The sequence below is a fragment of the Pelodiscus sinensis genome, chromosome 5, assembly GCF_049634645.1.
Source record: "Pelodiscus sinensis isolate JC-2024 chromosome 5, ASM4963464v1, whole genome shotgun sequence".
NCBI lineage: Eukaryota > Metazoa > Chordata > Testudines > Trionychidae > Pelodiscus > Pelodiscus sinensis.
Genome location: NC_134715.1, coordinates 126,064,654 through 126,081,952, shown reverse-complemented (window position 1 = coordinate 126,081,952; position 17,299 = coordinate 126,064,654). Strand labels below are relative to the sequence as shown.

At 44.6% G+C, this 17,299-nt stretch overlaps 1 long non-coding RNA gene across 1 annotated transcript; it reads left to right on the top strand.

Moving 5' to 3' along the window:
• Nucleotides 1-1,251: 1,251 nt before the first annotated feature.
• On the top strand, nt 1,252-4,130 carry LOC142829491 (uncharacterized). The gene is made up of 3 exons (XR_012903920.1): nt 1,252-1,354; nt 2,499-2,664; nt 3,641-4,130. It is a non-coding gene; the product is annotated as an uncharacterized LOC142829491 (long non-coding RNA).
• The last annotated feature ends 13,169 nt before the right edge of the window (nt 4,131-17,299 follow it).

Here is a 17,299-nt window from a genome sequence, read left to right as displayed (position 1 = left end):
AATTATAACGTACTGTAATCAACCAATCATACCCCACCACCTTAGCTGATTTACACCTAGCAAAATTAATTATACAGCAGACAGAAACCATGAAAAACCAGAAAAAAGATCACACAGACAAACAATAGGAAAGCGAGGACCATAATAATCATAGAATGAGGATTCCACAACCTTAACTATTAACAGTTTCTTGACTGACAAAATGCTGTGAAACTAAGTTTTCTTTACCCATCTTGAGATCTGTTTCTTTATCTGGTGACAGTGGGTGCCATTAGGACAGGATCCCTTCTAACAGCCTAGTGTTCCCAAACAGCCTAGTGTGACACTATTTTAATGAAATGTGAGTATTTAGATAGAATGTGAGTATGAGACTCCAAGCTTTACAGCTGCTCTTCAATTTGGCTACAGAGGAAGACTTTAAGCCATTCAATATGGCTGCAGAAAAACCTTGGGCTATGTCTACACTGGCAGCTTCTTGCACAAGAACATCTTGCACAAGAGTTCTTGTGCAAGAAGTCTTGCACAAGAAAACATCCACACTGCCATGTGCGAGCTGTACTTTTGATCAAGAGCACCCATGGCAGTCTTGCACAAGAAAACATCCACACTGCCATGTGCGAGCTGTACTTTTGATCAAGAGCACCCATGGCAGTGTGAACACTCTCTTGCGCAAGAAGCTCTGATGTCCTTTTTAGCCATAGGGCTTTCTTGCACAAGAAATCCCTGCTGAGCGTCCACACTGCCCTCTTGCACAAGAGCTCCTGAGCAAGAGGGCTTACACCTGTTGAAAAAGAGCGTAGCTCTTGCGCAAGAAGCCCTCTCTTACCACGCCGTAGTGTAAATTTCCTTGTGCAAGAGTGGGCAAGCAGTGTGGACGCTCTGCGGATTCTTGTGCAAGAATGGCCATACTTGCACAAGAAGCCACTAGTGTAGACATAGCCATATTGTTACACTTAGCCATGTCACTCTGCTTTATTCCTTTATAGATCTATATTTATATTATGACAGGGTCAGGCCAGAGGGGTACAGAAGAATGGTAAAAGGAAAGTGTATTAGCCCTAGATAGAGCAAATCTCTGTTCCCAGGGTAAACTAACAAGGACTGACTCAGAACCAGCAGAAACTTGCCAGAATAAATTAGGGCAATTAAGCACCTGGAGCCAATTAGGATGTTTCCAGAGTCAAGTGAGTCAGACTAGTCTGAACACCTGGGGCCAATTAAGAACCAGTTGAGACTGGTTAAAAACAGCTCCTCTTCAGTTAGTTCACTGTGCATGAAGAATTTGAGGAGAGAAGAAGTAATGGAGAGTCTGAGAGGAGAAAGTGAAAGTAGGTGCCAGGAGGAAGAAGCTGTGGTAAGAAAAGTGCTGGGGAAGGTTGTCTAGAAGTGGCCTAGGGATTCGTGGCTGTGGAGCAGTTATTACCAGAGACATTACAAATAGCTGCTATCACAGGGTCCCTGGGCTGGAACCCAGAATAAAAGTTGGGCCTGGCTTCCTCCTTCCCTCTCCACCAATTCCCCATTCCAGTACTAGACGAGACTGGCTTTAGTAAAGGGGTTTGTCCTGTCCTATATCACTTGGAGGGTCACAGAGACTGATGATTGGTTCCCCTCGTTCCCCATGCTGGCCACTGATATGAGTAGCTCAACAAACCGCAAGCTGGTGACTAAATTAAGGGCAGCGGTGAGCCTCGGAGGCAAGTAATCTGCCTTACAGTGTGGAACCCACCAAAGGAGATCTGTCACAATGGCTGTGTCTAGACTGGCAAGTTTTTCCGGGAAAATCAGTCGCTTTTCCGGGAAAAACTTGCCAGCTGTCTACACTGGCCGCTTGATTTTCCGCAAGAGCACTGACTTCCTACTGTAAGAAATCAGCCGCTTTTCTGGAAAAGCTTTGCCGCTCCCGTTCAGGCAAAAGTCCTTTTCCTGAAAAACTGTTGCGGAATAGGGCCAGTGTAGACAGCTAGCTAACGCTTTTCCGAAAAAGCAGAAGAAACGGAAAAAAGCGGTTTGGACGCTTGGAGACCCCATAGGAGCCCTGGACTTCTGGGTAACCCGAGCTCTTAAAGCAGTCGCAGGCTGCTGAGCGCACGTGGCAGGAGCGTGCCTCAGACCTGCGGCCTGAGCTCTGCCACGGCGCCCCTGTCCTGCCCAGTCAGCATCACAAGCTAGCCATGGCAGCTCCAGGTGGTGAGCCACCTGCACCCCCAGCTCAGGAGGCCCCCAGAGGCCGCAGAAGGTGGGCTCCCTCCTAGACCCCCAGGGAGCTGGAGACCCTCCTTGACCTATGGCAGGAGGAGGAGGGTCTCCATGATATCCGGTCCTGGCGCCGCAATGCGGACATATTTGGCCGCATGGCCGAGGCTCTGGCCCAACAGGGACACCCTGCCCGGAACAGTGAGCAGCTCCAGCTGGGGTATGAGCGGGCCAGCGAGGGCAGGGGGGCAGGACCAGACACCTGTCCCCATTGCAACCAGCTGTACTCCATCCTGGGACAGCCAGGCCCGGACGTGCCGGTGGACACCTGCCAGCGCCCCCCCATCATCTGAACCACCGAGGAGGGGGAGGGAGAAAACAGCAGCGGCACTTCGGGAGAGGAGGCCAGCATTGACACCCAGCAGGCCCCCTCCAGCAGCTCCTCCGAGGCCGGGGAAGGATCCACCGGTGAGTCTTTGCAGTTTGCACTCACAAGGGCAGAGGGCAGGGGGAAGGGGGAGAGCATGTCAATCAGGCCATGTGAGCTGCACACTGTGTAGCATTAGGCAGCAAGCAGCATGTGCAACCACGTGCAGCCTGGTGACCGAGTGGCACGTGGCCGCGGCAGGCAGCTGCAGGGCACGCCTGGGACCGTGCTGCTCACACACATTCGGCAGGACCAGGGGGAAGGGTGGATGCCGGCTGGAACCGGCCAGGGCCCCAGGGACTCAGCCCAGAGCCTGCACCTCCACCAAGGGTGTAGCACGGAGAACGGCACACTGTCCCATGCCTGGCTGTGAGGCACAGCCAGCTGCTCCTGGGAAAACCGCAGCATCACAGTCCTGTGACCGTGGCCCCCAACGAGCCCCTCGCCTGCTCCTGGTGCCTTGTCTGGTTCCCCGAGGGAAGTCCCCACTGTGGCCACACATGTCCCTGGGCTACCGGGCTTGCGGGAGGAGTAGTGGGAGGGAGAAGGGCCCCTGAGTTTTGCTGCAAGGATGAGACACCCCCCCCATCCAGTCACTCTTCTGGTTCTGTCCAGGAGATATCCCACGCGAGGGGATCTGAGAGCCCAGACTGCCTCTGCCAGATGTGCTCCCAGGCACTGTGTGGGGATGCATCTCACTCCCTGTCAAACACCAGTGATTAGCCCAAAGCTTTTCACAGTTTCCACCGGCAGGGAGTTCCACAGGTGAACGCAGCACAAGCACCCTCCCGCCCTCCACGGGGCCAGGATACAGACCAGTGATTACAATACTGGAGGGAGGACCTTACTCCAGGGGCGGTCCTCCTTGCAAACATACAACACGGAAGCAGGAGGAGAACTGAGTGGGCCCAAGCTACACAACTGTGGGGTCACCTGGGCTCAGGGGTGGAGGGCATGAGGTGTATGGACAGTGGCTGGCCTGCCGGACCGACCCATCCTTTCTTCTCTTCCCTGCAGCGGGACCGAGCACCAGACCCTCCACTCCGGCAGCAGCAGCACCCCCAGCTGGCAAACCCCGGAGGCACAGGCTGCGACAGAGGGACCAGCTTCTGCACCGCCATGTTGACACCGTGGAGGCAATCCAGGCCTCCATTGCTGAGTGGGTACAGGGGGACCTGCAGTGGCAGCAGGACGGCTGGGCTGCCTTCCTGACAGAGTGCCGAGGGATGCGCAGGTCAATGGACATCCCCACGGCACATCTAGTGCACGCCATCCATTATGGCATGGCCAGACCCCATGCCCCCGCCATCCCTCCCGTAGCACAGCCCATGCCCCCTCCTATCCTAGCTCCTGCCCCTGTTCCTGACCACCTCCCCGTGCAGCCTGCCCCGATGCGGCCTGCCCAGCGTGTACAGGTCCGCCCCCGAAGGAGCGCTCGCAGGGGCCACCCGTTCCAGTAGCTGCCCTCCCCCTGTCCCAGTTGAAGGTCTCTCCCCCCCCTCTTGTAAATAAAAAGTTTTCTATGTTTCAGTTGATTCTTGTGTTGCTTATTGTGTTACTCTAGTAACTTTAAGAAATGATTTGAGAAGCCAATTAGCCACTTAAATTTAACAGGGTTACAAACTGTGGACAACAAATTCTTTAATCTATCACCGGGGGGGGGCTTTTTAAGTGGTCATTGGTTTGTGGCGCATAAATAAATACTGAGACTTTTCAGTAAAATTTAAACCACAAACTATATTTACATAGCTAACAAACAAGCAAGAACGGTTAAAAGATGCACACTACAGATTATTAAACATAGTCTAGGCGCAGGGAGGACAATTGGGTAGTGTTGCTGGCCACCTCAATCCTTTGGTCCTTCCGGGCCTCAGGAGAGGAACAGCCAGGAGATCCCTCGAAGACGACTGGAATCAGGTACGCTGACTTCAGCCTTCAAACCACTGGGCGACCCAGCCTGGAGTCCTGGCTGTCCCTGGGCCTGGAGTGCAGCACCCTCTTTCCATCCCACTCCTCCTGGGACTTACCTCCATGACAATCCCACCCCGAACTGCTATGCCACCGAGCGGTAGCTGTCCGGTGTGGCCAGTTTCCACAGTGCGATGGCGACCCTCTTCTTCACAGGGATGGGTGCCCGCAGCCGGGTGGTGGCTCTCTGCAGCATTGGGGTGAGCCAGGTGCACAGCTGCAGGAAGGTCCGCTTTCTCATCCGGAAATTCCGGATCCATTGCTGGTCGTCCCATCGTCCGAGGACCACCCGGTCCCACGAGTCGGTGCTACTCTCCAAACTCCAGACGGGCCTCTCTACGGTGTGGTGCTGATGCGACAGGGTTGCCAGGGCCTCCCTGGTGAGGGAGTCCAAGGTGATCTCTGCCTCCTGGTACATGAACAGCAGGGCACCAGCCTGCAGCATGAGCTGCAGGCACTTGTACAGCTGCAACAGGGGCCCGAGCAGGCACATGACCACCAACGGCTCCCTGGCAGACAAAGTAGGGCAGAAAAAACAAAACTCAGGGAAAAGCAGTTGGGGGCCAAAGGGTGGTGTCTCCAAAACTCAGAGGGCAACCACTGAACCTGCTAAGGGTGCCAGTCCCTGGCAGAGGTCCCAAGGCATGGGAGCAGGAGACCAACTGCTGTCCGGGGAGACCCCTTTAAGCATGTGTCTGAACGGAGCTCCGGCCCCGCCCCCGGAAAGGTCTGGTGGCCTTTGCCCTCTTCAAAATGGGTCCGGGCTTCTGCTTTTCCGGAAAAGCGCGCTGCCAATGTAGACGCGCTTTTCCGAAAAAGCGCATCATTATAACGGTAACTCCGGGACCAATGTAGACGCTCCTTTTCTGGAAATACTTATAATGGAAAACGGTTCCGTTTTAAGCATTTCCGGAAAAAGGTGCCAGTGTAGACGTAGCCTTAGTGCGTTGTAGCAGGATGCACATGGACAGTTAGCATGCAGCACTCCAGTGTGCTGTAGAGTTAAACCCCAGTTTCTAGCACACTCCAACTGTTCATGCAGAGAAGCCTGACATTTCTAGACATGTCACACGGGACATAAAGGGGAGCAACTCCTCTATCCTATGCCCTGCTGGGAGATTGTGCCTAGAAACAGGTGGTGCATGTTCAGTGTGTTGGGGGAGTGATGGCTTCCTCCCAACATCCAGAACACTGACCAATGCAGACGAGCTGGCCCAGGACTCATAGGTGCTGGAAATAGCGGTCTTGGGCAGCTGGAGCGTGTGTGGCACACTCCAGACCCCCAGGCATCAAGAGGTAGTGCTGAAAGGCTGGCAGGACAGTCCCAATCCTTCTGCCCTAGACCCCACCCCTGTAAGGAGCCAGGCCCCCACACCTGTCTCAGGGGCCCGGTAAGTCTGTTGGTGCCTCTGGCAGCAGCAGATTATTTCTCTCTCTGGTCTGATTTCTTCCCTGCATTGCTCTGGGGGCAGCGCAGCCATATGAACTTCTTTATGTGGGCTGACTAGGGTTCCAATAGTCCAATGAGAGCAATGTTGTAACCAACACCTAGCTGTCTGGCCAGCCTTAATCATGCACAATGTGATCTTCTAACAGGGTTGAAATCTCCAGGGTTTGTGTAGAATCAGAGCCGGAAAAGACCTCAGGAGGTCATCAAGTCCAGCCCCCTGCCCAAGGCAGAACCAATCCCAACTGTAGCGTGGGCTGAAATCATATGTCCCTTAGCGTACATGCCACTTATTGTGAAGAAATCCTAAATTGTACATTGATTAGAATTAAAGTTGGTCCGATCAAGTCTTAACTTGATGAAATTAATGGGGAGCAGGTTTAAAACTAATAAAAGAAAGTTCTTCTTCACACAGCGTTTAGTCAACCTGTGGAACTCCTTGCCAGAGGAGGCTGTGAAGGCTAGGACTATAATAGAGTTTAAAGAGAAGCTAGATAATTTCATGGAGGTTAGGTCCATAAAAGGCTATTAGCCAGGGGATAAAATGGTGTCCTTTGCCTCTGTTTGTCAGAGGCTGGAGAGAGATGGCAGGAGACAAATCGCTTGATTATTGTCTTCAGTCCACCCTCTCTGGGGCACCTGGTGCTGGGCTAGATGGACCTTTGGTCTGACCCAGTATGGCCGTTCTTATGTGCTTATGTTCCAAAACACTATTAACTTACAGACATGATTATCTTGACTAGTCTCTGATTTTACAGAGGGCAAATTTCCTTACCCATTGCACACTCTGACTTCAGTTTTCTTGTCTTGACTCCAAAAAGAGATTTGACAAAGAACTTGAATCTTATGAAGTTTATGTTCCAAAATTACATGTAGTGTTATCCTTAGTTATTTTTAAGAGTCAAAGAAACATCTTTCCAGGTAAAAAGAAAGGTTAGGAATTAGAGAAACAAGAGCTCATCACTGTCTTTGAATCACAAAGCTTTTGTAGAAAACACTTAACACCCCAACCCCTGCATTTTGTTTTATGCTCAACAGCTGCCTTCACTATCTGAGATTTAATTAGGAATGTTCCTGACCTCACAGCAAACTCTGCAACATTGGGCAGGATCACACATATAATTTCGCTTTTTGAATGATACAAAGCTGCTGCAAAACCACTTAATAGCTCCAAATTTATAATTGCTTTGCATCACCAGAGATGCAAACAGTTATAGCACAGTAGTGAATCATATGTAGGCTTTTCCACACACCTCATCAGGGTCTCTGGGGATGATAAAAAGTACATTCAGTGACAAGATTTGTATCTGTCTGGTCTGGTTCTTTTTCTATTTTGCCAAGGAGAAAGTTGGGTGAAAATATCTTTAGAACAATTATTTGACTTTCATTCACTGTTATTGAAGGACAGACAGGGAAAAAAGGGAGGAGGGGTTGCCTTGTATATTAAAAATGTACACACTTGGACTGAAGTGGAGATGAACGTAGGAGATAGCTGTGTAGAGAGTCTCTGGGTTAAGCTAAAAGGGGTAAAAAACGAGGGTGATATCATGCTAGGAGTCTACTACAGGCCACCTAGCCAGGTGGAAGAGGTGGATGAGGCCTTTTTTAAACAATTAACAAAACTATCCAAAGCCCAAGATTTGGTGGTGATGGGGGACTTCAACTATCCAGACATATGTTGGGAAACTAACACAGCGAGGCACAGGCTATCCAATAAGTTTCTGGACTGCATTGGAGACAACTTTCTGTTTCAGAAGGTTGAAAAAGCTACCAGAGGAGAAGCTGTTCTGGATTTGGTTTTAACAAATAGGGAGGAACTAGTTGAGAACTTGAAAGTGGAAGACAGTATAGGGGACAGTGATCACGAAATAATAGAGTTCATGATCTTAAGGAAAGGTAGAAGGGAGACCAGCACAATTGAGGTTATGGATTTCAGGAAGGCAGATTTTGATAAACTCAGAGAACTTGTAGGTAAGGTCCCATGGGAAGCAAGACTGAAGGGAAAAACAACTGAGGAGAGTTGGAAGTATTTCAAAGGGACGTTGTTAAGGGCCCAAAAGCAAACAATTCCGCTGTGTAGGAAAGATAGAAAATATGGCAAAAGACCAGCTTGGCTTAACAAGGAGATCTTGCATGATCTCAAAATAAAAAAGGAGTCATATAAAAAATGGAAACTAGGACAACTAACAAAGGATGAATATAGGCAAGCAACACGGGAATGCAGGGGCAAGATTAGAAAGGCAAAGGCACAAAATGAGATCAAACTAGCTATAGGCATAAAGGGAAACAAGAAGACCTTTTATAAATACATTAAAAGCAAGAGGAAGACCAAGGACAGGGTAGGCCCACTGCTTAGCGAGGAGGGAGAAGCAGTAACAGGGAACTTGGAAATGGCGGAGATGCTCAATGACTTCTTTGTTTCGGTCTTCACCGAGAAGTCTGGAGGTGTGCCTAACGTAGTGAATACAAGCAGAGAGAGGGTAAGTTTAGAAGATAGGATACACAAAGAACAAGTTAAAAATCACTTAGGAAAGTTAGATGTCAGCAAGTCACCAGGTCCTGATGAAACGCATCCCAGGATACTCAAGGAGCTGATAGAGGAGGTATCTGAGCCTTTAGCTATGATCTTTGAAAAATCATGGCAGACGGGAGATTCCAGAAGACTGGAAAAGGGCAAATATTGTGCCCATCTATAAAAAGGGGAATAAGAACAACCCAGGAAATTATAGACCGGTCAGTTTAACGTCTGTCCCAGGGAAGATAATGGAGCAGGTAATTAAGGAAATCGTATGCAAACACTTGGAAAGTAATAAAGTGATAGGGAATAGCCAGCATGGGTTTGTGAAGAACAAGTCATGTCAAACTAATCTGATAGCTTTCTTTGATAAGATAACGAGCCTTGTGGATAAGGGAGAAGCGGTGGATGTCATATACCTAGACTTTAGTAAGGCATTTGATACGGTCTCGCATGATATTCTTATTGATAAACTAGGCAAATATAACTTAGATAGGGCCACGATAAGGTGGGTGCATAATTGGCTGGATAACCGTAGTCAGAGAGTTGTTGTTAACGGTTCTAAATCCTGCTGGAAAGGGATAACAAGTGGAGTTCCTCAAGGGTCTGTTTTGGGACCCGTACTGTTCAATATCTTCATCAATGATGTAGATATTGGGATAGAGAGTACGCTTATTAAGTTTGCAGATGATACCAAACTGGGTGGGGTTGCAACTTCTTTGGAGGATAGGGACATAATTCAAAATGACCTTAGCAAGTTAGAGAAATGGTCAGAGGTAAACAGGATGAGGTTTAATAAAGAGAAATGCAAAGTGCTCCACTTAGGAAGGAACAATCAGTTCCATACATACAAGATGGGAAGCGACTGTCTAGGAAGGAGCATGGCGGAAAGGGATCTAGGGGTCATAGTGGACCACAAGTTGAATATGAGTCAACAGTGTGATGCTGTTGCAAAAAAAGCAAATATGATTCTAGGTTGTATCAACAGGTGTGTTGTAAGCAAAACTCGTGAAGTCATTCTGCCGCTCTACTCTGCACTAGTTAGGCCTCAGCTGGAGTACTGTGTCCAGTTCTGGGCGCCACATTTCAAGAAAGATGTGGAGAAATTGGAAAGGGTACAGAGAAGAGCGACAAGAATGATTAAAGGTCTAGAGAACATGACCTATGAAGCCAAGCTTCATGAACTGGGCTTGTTTAGTTTGGAAAAAAAGAGATTAAGGGGGGACATGATAGCGGTTTTCAAATATCTAAAAGGGTGTCACAAGGAGGAAGGAGAAAATTTGTTCCTCTTGGTTTCTGAGGACAGGACAAGGAGTAATGGGCTTAAAGTGCAGCAGGGGAGGTTTAGATTGGACATTAGGAAAAAATTCCTAACTGTCAGGGTGGTCAAATATTGGAATAAATTGCCAAGGGAGGTGGTGGAATCTCCCTCTCTGGAGATATTTAAGAACAGGTTAGATAGACATCTGTCAGCGATGGTGTAGACGGAGCTTGATCCTGCCTTGAGGGCGGGGGGCTGGACTTGATGACCTCTCGAGGTCCCTTCCAGTCCTATTATTCTATGATTCTATGATTAGTTGGACTTCCCTAGTCTGTCACCCTTGGCCCCAAAGGAGATCCCCTGCCTCTGGCCCCTAAACCCACCTGATTCTAGCTCACTACTGCCTCAACAGTCACCTTGTCTCTGCCCCTCCGCCCCACCTCACTAGCCTGGCTGGGATGCCACAGGCTTTGGCTCTTGCCGCAGGCTGCCGTGAGCTCCGATCCTAGCCACAGCCCCGTTGCAATGGGTTGCCAGGGACTCCAGCCCTAACCCTCCTGACGGCTTTGTCCCTGGCTCTGATCTACTGTAAATGCCAGGGGTTGCCATGGAAATTCAGCACCAGCCCTACACTGCCCCCAGCCAAGTTGGCAGCCGTGCTACCCCTGGCCTCAGCTGACTGTCCTGACATTAGGCTCCCTGGGTCTCTGGACCAGAAGAATATGTGACCTTGCTGGATCACAGATGTTGCCAGACCAGGGAGTGCCAGTTTTCGGAGGTGCAACTGCACATGTTCGTGTTTATAATAGCGAAGGCAGGGTCAAAGAAGCAGATCTGATGTGGTGCTCTGTGTCTGTGTTGTTGTCGGTGGATTAATTAGAATTCCCAGTATATTCTGTTATCTTTCATGGCTCTGCATCAAGATTGGATCTAAAATTATTAGCGTTCTCATTAGCGTAGAGATCCTGGTTTGCATGGGAGTGGCACTCACATTTAGGAAAGGCCTTCTGAGTGTGATTTTTTTTTTTTTGGTAAACTATCCTAATAAAAAAAAATATTACAAATACTGCAACACAGCAAAGTAGATAGAGAGAACACAGGATGATCAAAATATTTCATATTAGAGCATTCATATACATACCTCCTGCCCCTCCCCCCCATCCTCAGTGGAAATGTAGAACTTGTGAGACAAGTGAGCCTATCATGCGAGGAGAATCCTGATAGTCAGACATTTTATAAGGTTTTATGGCCATGTGTTACTATTCACAAGGATATTAGTCTCCTTTTTCCATATCCAAACTTTCTCACCCTAATACATTTGGGGTGCTATCATCTCATCAGTTATATAATTTACCTCAAGTTTATTAACTTGGTCAATTAATTACGATAAAATTCTTATGACTGAACATATGCTGATGTTTCTGATCTGGAATACCCAAATCTAGCATCAACTCGTTTTTTGCTGTTTCCTATAAACACTTGCCTATAACTCTCTTTTATCTCATGATATCTGTTGGAAATAATCCAAGACACTCTGGATGCAGGTGAAAACAAGCAGAGGATTTATTATACACCAGCTGATGGAGTGACACGCAGGGGTTACCCTGGTGAACACTGGTTAATTAACACAATACAATAGGTTATATAGTCAGCAGGTGGACGGAGGAAAAATGATATGATAGGTCTAGCAGCAAGACGAAATGAGCACATAAGCCAATAGAACTACTAAAGATTACATAATATCTCCGCCCATTGCAAAGTAACAACTCATTAATTAATATACAGGTGGTTATTGTTCAAATGCCAAAACATGTCAGCAAAACAGTAATAACATTTTAGTTTGCATAGATGATGATGTTTTTATAGCATGCGGGTATGGCCTTGAGTTGGTGCAGTGCTTGGTTTTCAGGCTTATTATCTAGGAGTGAAGCAAGACACTTCAAGCAAATTTTATGAATGTTATTTTAAGCAAAATGTGTTACGTTACCAACTGGGACCCTGTCCGAGTGTTTTAGAATGTGGTTGCTATGGTGCCCAGGGTTGTTTTACTGCCTGCAGCTTTGATCCTGACTGCGGTGTTTCCAGGCTTGATCCCAGGATGAAGTCATGCTGTTTAGAGGCTTACTAGCACTAGCACATATAATCTACGCTATCATGTGCCGAAAGTGTCCGTCTGCTATGTACATTGGACAAACATCTCAGACACTTCGCCAAAGGATTAATGCCCACAAAACAGATATCAGACAAGATCACAAAGAGAAAACAGTTTCTTGCCACTTTAACCAGAAAGGACACTCTCTAAATGACTTAGCCACCTGCATTCTGCTACAAAGACCTTTTACATCTGCACTTGAAAGGGAATCCTCTGAACTGTCATTCATGTTAAAATTCGACACTTACCACCAGGGACTTAACAAGACTTTGAACTTTCTCACCCATTACCAAGACAGTTTCCCCAATTATCACCTGTAATACCATTAACTCACAAACATCCCACTCTCCCTACCTTTAATATCAGCAATTCACAGACACTTACCTTCCTTCCTCCCCCTTCCCACCCCCCCGCATCCCCCTTCTGTTCTGCAATGTGATTTGTCCTTTTCATATTTGTTCATTTTTTTTAATTGTATCCTTTGGTATATATGGTTGTGACTATTTTCTTCCACTATTTGATCTGAGGAAGTGGGTCTGGCCCACGAAAGCTCATCATCTAATAAACCATCTTGTTAGTCTTTAAAGTGCTACATTGTCCTGCATTTAGCACATTTAGGGCTGCCTTAGTTTACCCTACAATACTCTTGGTTAGATACTTATGCTAAGGCTTATTAGGCTTGTAGGCCTCAAAAACAGATAGCTACTCAGGCTAGTTGCCTTGGGATGAGCCTGTATGGTTCAGGTGGGTTTATATTAGGCATAGCTGTCGTCTTTTACTACTTGCTGTCCATGCTGTTGCAGATATGCTATCTTTCAGTGGACTAGCTAAATAAGAGCTAGCACAAGGGAATCCACACATTCTTAGAAACATCTCCAATCTTGATTTAAAGACTTCAGTTGACAGGGAATCCCCTAGTAAATTGTCTAATGGTTAATTCATCTCTCTGTTAAGAACATGCACCTTATTTCTAGTCTGAATTTCTCTCTCCAAGTGGTAGATCTTTTGTTTTCGGAAATGTTGCAGATAGAACATGCAGACTGTGGTTGGTGTTTTCCTTGTTGTTTTCCATAATCTAAAATAAGTCTCTTCAGACTGAAAAGAAATGCCTAGGTCTTTTGTGAATGGAAATACGTTGTATCTCATATTATTGAGTCTGGGTATTGAGTAGTCCCAAATGGTAAGGATCTCATTTTCAGAGGGGCTGTGAGCTCACAAATCTGATCAGTTTCAACTGATGTTTGGCTGCCAGGCATTTTTCAAGTCACAGCCTAAAAACAATGGCAATACCTAATGTATGTTGCAATGAAATGTGAAGGATATCAGCAAAGAAATGGGGTTGATTGGGGAATAAAGAGACACAAAAAGTCCTAATCTAAATCAATTCTAATACTGAAAGTTTGGTTTTAATTTATTTGGACCAGTATGAGTCTGCTTCTTATATTTAATGAATTAGTTTGTTCCTCTATCCCTTATTAATCATCCAGTTTAAAAAATGCAGAGGGAATGTCTTGGACATATGCTCAATTTAGCTGAGTGATCGAGGTTACAGAAGGATCAAAAACATCAGAGATGTCCAGACTGTTTAGTGTCAACTAATCCCTTCTAGTTATTTTGGCTCATGAATTTAATCACAATTAATACAGTACCTCTTTACATACACACAATTTCTAAATGCCGAAATTACTTGTAGGATATGTTGAATTCTTGAATTAAAGAAAATCACATGGGTAAATGTTATTATGTAAATATAGAATCAATTTGCATTTTAAAATGGTCTTCTTTCATACCAAAACAGATGGAAGAAGTAAAACAGATAAAGTAAATAAAACAGGGAGGAAAAAAACAAATTGCTAATAATGCCACTAACTAATGTTAACAAATAATCAAAACTTCCAGGGTCTCTCACCAAAACAATGCTGCTCACTTTGTAATTCAAATGTAGATGCAAAGGCCACTCAATTTCAGATTTAGTAAGGGAAAAAAAATGTCTCGCTAGTTTCCAAGCCATTGACATTGGGGTAGATACATTGCTACACAAATAATCAAGACATTTTTTTTTTTAATGCACAACTACTTTGAGGAGCAGGAGTTTCTTTTTCATTTTGCTATATCTTTGTGGGAGGATTTAAAAAGAAGAATGTGTTATGGTATCTAAACATTGCTGAGAACTGCTATCGCTGTCAAGAGAGTTTAGCTCCAGGGTGTAACTAGTTATAATAAGATGAAATTCAGGAAAGACAAATGTAAGCCAAGTATGGGCCAGTTTTCTAAGTACTTGAAAACTGAACTAGACAAAGCAATGAAGTTTATAGTATAGAGTGCAATCCCATATTGTCAGGAGAGATGGACTAGATCAGTGTTTCTCAATCAGTGGTACGAGTACTCTTAAGGGTACTTGAGAGACGTCTGGGGGTACGTCAACACAACTGAAATTTGGAGAAAACTGAATTTTTGTGTTAAGTTGTACAGCGTTTTATTATTTTGTACTTTTTACACCAAAAACTTCATCATCCATCTGGCTACGATTAAGTTGTTTATACAAATGTGTTGCAACAGTAGACAAAAATTGTGTCCCCTGAAAACTGTAGGAATTGGGGGTACTTATAATTTTTTTAAAGGGGTACTCTATAAAAAGTTGAGAAACACTGAACTAGATTATCTGTACTTGTGAGTGTTCTACATTTTTAATTGATATTTATTTTTACTTGATATTTATTTTGGGGGGCAATGGGCTTGCAACAGTATGTACTATTGAGATCAGAGGCTCTGCTACGAGAATGGCTTTTTAAAATTCTAAACTAAGCTCGAAGTGGTCTATATCCAATGTGGACTGAAGTGTTTTCAGCAAGACTACAGGACTCACCCTCCTAAAATTTCTCCTTGTTAAAATGTTTCAGATTGTGCTTTCAAAGCTCTAGTAGATACAGTTAGCCAAGGAATTCAGAGCCATACAACTGTAGGGGTGAGTCTACCGAGCACTCCTATCTCAAAATAAGCTACGCAATTTGTGTCGCTTATTTCAAGATAATTTCAAAACAGCTTACGCAGCGCCAAATTTCAAAATAAAGTGCTATTCTGAAACATCCCTTAACCCTTGTGCAATGAGGTTTACAGGGATATTGGAATAGCGACCCTGTTATATTTCAATATAACGGGCTTGTTCTTAAGATGCAGAATAGCTATTTTGGGATACTGGAGGTATCCAGAAATAGCTATGTGATGTTAAATGTAGCCTAGATGACTGGTTTTGAACTACTACCGAGGGGAAGGGAATAACCATCAGTGATTTTAATAAGAATCATGCTTGGCCTGCCAGATGTGAAATTATTTGGTGTTACCATAAGAGTTTCTAATGGACCAAAACCACAATCAGGTAAAGGACCGAATGGGCACAGAAAACTAGCAGCATACTTCTGCATAACAGAGGTCTCTCTCAAACAGAGCTGAGTCACAATGGTGGGATGAAAATTACATTTCTCCTGCTTGTACCAGTCTTTTAATGGAGGACTTGCATCTTCATAGCTGTCAGTCTCACACCTTGAGCAAGAATGTAGCTCACTTAAAATGAAGAATAATGAGTATTTTTAGTTCTATTTAACACATTATCCTACTTTTCAGCTATGAACATTTATATTACTTCACTGTAGTTACATTACTTCACTTTTTTCATTTTCACATCTTTCTTCCCCTACTATTCACCCATCCCCAGCTTCATTTATTCATAATGTCATAGGTGACTTGTTTTTGTCTGTCGTATTCTTAAGAAAACTAGTTTACAAAAGGATTATTGCAGACAAAAAAGTCAGCAACACGCACAGTAAGAAGAGAATATGTAAGGTGACTTTACCCTGACACTTACATGCAGGCAAATATTCTTCCAATATTAGTAGAGCATGGGCCATTGAAAATACAGAGGAATGTTTGTACTCTATTAACAAAGAGGTGTGTCTGTACACTAAAAAATTCAAACTCAGAAATTCTTGGTTGGATGAGAGAAAAAACTGCAAAGGCAGGAATCCTCTTGTGAAGAAAACAGTATTGAACTAATATAACAGATGAAAGCCTCTCTCCATGGTATGAAAGAGATAAATTAGACCACTAATAAATATTCAAAAATCCATATTCATTGCTTAATTTGCTCCTGGGGAGAAGCATGGGAATAAACATCAATAGGCTATATGCCTTCATGAGTACTGAAAAATACTATGAGTACTGAGTTGCTATATAGCAGATTATACTCTGGAATAAATAGAATAAATACTTGGAATAAATAGAATTGTGAAATATAGGCACATGCCATCAGTAAGAGTACACAGGGCCTGTGATCCAATGCTGTCCAAATCCTAGGATCTAATTAAGCAATGTGAGATTTTTTTCATTCAATATGTACAAACTTAGTAAAATCCAGGCACCATTATTCTACTCAAACAATAGTATTTTAATGGGACAATTTATTTAAAAAAATACCCTCAGATTCAACAGTCTTGATTTTTATCTTGATCTGGTTCTTGAGCTTTCTTTTTTTTTTAATTGTATATTGGTGAGTTCCACTTCTCTGTGACATATTAAGCCCTTATTCCTGGTTTCATGGTATGACTGCAAATCTGTGTGATGTGATGACACACAACTTTACTATGGCATTATCTCGGTTTAAGTTTTTCATAAATACACACAGCACACTTGAGTCCCAGTGAGCAAACATTAAACAACATAGTCTGGTAGCACTTTATAGACTAACAAACAAAATATGTAGATGGTATCATGAGCTTTTGTGGGCACAATCTACTTTTTCAGATGACCAGAGTATTGGATGTCCAGAGCCAAAATAAATGAGGGAAGAAGGGAGGAGGGGAGAGCAGGAAGAAAATGGGAGTGGGAGGGACAGAAAGAGGCAGATGTAGATAAGTTTCAAAGAGAGTATGTGTGTAACTGGAAAACAACAGTCTATTAGCACCTAAAGACTAGATTATTAAGAGGAGATAAGAGCCATTAGTTAGCAATAAGAGAGGAAGAGAACTAAAACCAGAGTCTATATTTCGGTAACCGGGTTTGGTTCTTTAAAGGATTTGAAACTACAGACAGAGGAATACTTCTTTTTAGGGTCAAACAAAGATTATTTATTTTTTCTATTTACTTTATAATTAATTTTCCATTTAAATCAATTCACTATTTTTGATTCTTTTAAGACAATATAATATACAAAGAAAAAGTAGAAAAACAGTACAGTTTAAAAAAAAACAAGAAATAATAACTTCTGCTACAGATATACCCTCCTGAGTTACCTTTAAACAAGTTATGGAGTTAACAAATATATAATATTCATGTTAAGA